Below are 3212 nucleotides of genomic sequence, written 5' to 3'. Positions count from 1 at the left end.
GTATTCTATTTGCCTCTTTATGAATTTACAAACCATTCATTTTCAGTGGATATTCAGATAACATACCAAAGGACAGTATCATTTTTACAATGTTATTACTTTAAAATAAGTCTCTAGTCTGAACATAATGTTCCCATATGTGATCCTGGACCACAAAACCAGTCATAAGTCAATTTATTAAAATTGAAAAAGTAAGCCTTCCATTGATGTACGGTTTGTTAAGATAGGACAATACAGGTGCTGGTCATATAATTAGAAAATCATCAAAAAGTTGATTTATTTCACTAATTAGATTCAAAAAGTGAAACTTGTATAGTGTATACATTCATTACACACAGACTGATATATTTCAAATGTTTATTTCTTTTAATTTTGATGAATATCTGATTAATTTTAATTTTGATATTAACTGACAACTAAGTAAAATCCCAAATTCAGTATCTCAGAAAATTAGAATATTGTGAAAAGGTTCAATATTGAAGACACCTGGTGCCACACTCTAATCAGCTAATTAACTCCAAACACCCGCAAAAGCCTTTGAATGGTCTCTGTCTAGTTCTGTAGGATAAACAATCATAGGGAAAACTGCTGACTTGACAGTTGTCCAAAAGACGACCATTGACACCTTGCACAGGGAGGGTAAGACACAAAAGGTCATTACCAAAGAGGCTGGCTGTTCACAGAGCTCTGTGTCCAAGCACATTAATAGAGAGGCGAAGGGAAGGAAAAGATGTGGTAGAAAAAAAGTGTACAAGCAATAGGGATAACTGCAGAGGATTGTGAAACAAAACCAATTAAAAAATGTGGGGGATCCACAAAGAGTGGACTGCAGCTAGAGTCAGTGCTTCAAGAACCACTACGCACAGACGTATGCAAGACATGGGTTTCAGCTGTCGCATTCAAGCCACTCTTGAACAACAGACAGCGTCAGAAGCATCTTGCCTGGGCTAAAGACAAAAAGGACTGGACTGCTGCTGAGTGGTCCAAAGTTATGTTCTTTGATGAAAGTAAATTGAGCATTTCCTTAGGAAATCAGGGTTCCAGAGTCTGGAGGAAGAGAGGATAGCTACACAATCCACGTTGCTTGAGGTCCAGTGTAAAGTGTCTACAGTCAGTGATGGTTTGCGGTGCCATGTCATCTGCTGGTGTTGGTCCACTGTGTTTGCTGAGGTCCAAGGTCAACGCAGCCGTATACCAGGATGTTTTAGAACAATTCATGCTTCCTGCTGCTGACCAATTTTATAGAGATGCAGATTTCATTTTCCAACAGGACTTGGCACCTGCACACAGTGCCAAAGCTACCAGTACCTGGTTTAAGGACCATGGTATCCCTGTTCTTAATTGGCCAGCAAACTCACCTGACCTTAACCACATAAAAAATCTATGTGGTATTGTGAAGAGGAAGATGCGATATGCCAGACCAAACAATGCAGAAGTGCTGAAGGCCACTATCAGTGCAACCTGGGCTCTCATAACACCTGAGCAGTGCCACAGACTGATCAACTCCATGCCACGCCGCATTGCTGCAGTAATTCAGGCAAAAGGAGCCCAAACTAAGTATTGAGTGCTGTGCTCATTCTTTTCATGTTCATACTTTTCAGTTTGCCAAGATTTCTAAAAATCGTTTCTTTGTATTGATCTTAAGTAATATTCTAATTTTCTGAGATACTGAATTTGTTTTCCAGAGTTGTCAGTTATAATCATCAAAATCAAAAGAAATAAACATTTGAAATATATCAGTCTGTGTGTAATGAATGAATATAATATACAAGTTTTACTTTTTGAATGGAATTAGTAAAATAAATCAACTTTTTGTTAATATTCTAATTATATGACCAGCACCTGTATTTGGCTGATATACAACTATTTGAAAATCTTGAATCTGAGTTTTCAAAAAAATCTAAATATTGAGAAAATCATCTTTAAAGTTGTCCAAATTAAGTTCTTAGCAATACATATTACTAAACAAAAATTAAGTTTTTATATATTTATTGTAGAAATTTTACTAAATATATTTAAATATATGATATATAAATATATGTTTTGTTGGCTATTGCTACAAATACTGGGTATATTTGTAGCAATAGCCAACCGTGCTACTTAAGACTGGTTTTGTGGTCCAGGGTCACATATGCACTCTTTTATTAGACAAATAAGGCACAACACTAGTCAGCTGAAAGTCAAAGATGTGGTACTTTATTTCTTTTAGTAAAACACTGAAACAGTTAAAACCAAAACGGCAACAAGCATTGATCTTTTGCACTCCTTTGATTATAGTGCATTGATGGTTTGTTTATTTTCCCAAAACTATGTCACTCTAACTCACTGACCAACATTGAAGGCATGAGTTGTATTAGACAAGTGACTAGTAAAGATATGTTGTGCATGCTTGAGTTCTGGCATTGAGTTCAGGTGCTATTTTATCAACTGCTGACCCCTGATATCAAGAACTGACTCATACACTTTGGTTGCAAAGATGCATAATTATCCCAAGAATAATAAACAATTACCTATAATAAAAATGTAACACTTAAACATGTTAATAATCTTCCATACGTTTTCTGCAATTAGAATTGTCAAGCTGTTTTTGTAGATTTTTGAGATCTGCTCATATTTTACATTAACTATGTTATTAATGTGTTAATAAAGACAGAAAAAAGCAAATTCTGAATGACACTTAAAATGGTACATTGGGTGAAGCGAAAGAAAACAGTGGATAGAATCCAGACCAAGAGTATGTTTTTATCAAGACCAGTTCAACATGAACTTACAAAAATCATCAAAGCTCATGTTGTTTCTGGCAGATAGATTAGATATGAACCTTCTGTAAGCACCCAGAGTCAAAACGTTAAGCACAAATAGACAAGTCTTAGAGTGCATTCAACATGATGCATTTAAATATTTAAGAGCCATCATTAAGAAGAATGGCATCATTAGAAGAATGGCATCTACGCTAATATTTGTCTGTTTCTCTCTTATTCCGAGGTCACCGTAGCCACCAGATCCAGTATGTATCCAGACCAGATGGTGGATCAGCACCTAGAGAGGACCTCTACAGCCCTGAAAGACAGCGGAGACCAGGACAACTAGAGCCCCAGATACAGATCCCCTGTAAAGACCTTGTCTCAGAGGACCACCAGGACAAGACCACAGAAAACAGATGATTCTTCTGCACAATCTGACTTTGCTGCAGCCTGGAATTGAACTACTGG

This window comes from Carassius carassius, chromosome 29 (assembly GCF_963082965.1).
Source record: "Carassius carassius chromosome 29, fCarCar2.1, whole genome shotgun sequence".
Lineage (NCBI taxonomy): Eukaryota > Metazoa > Chordata > Actinopteri > Cypriniformes > Cyprinidae > Carassius > Carassius carassius.
Note: the sequence above shows the minus strand (reverse complement) of the source record.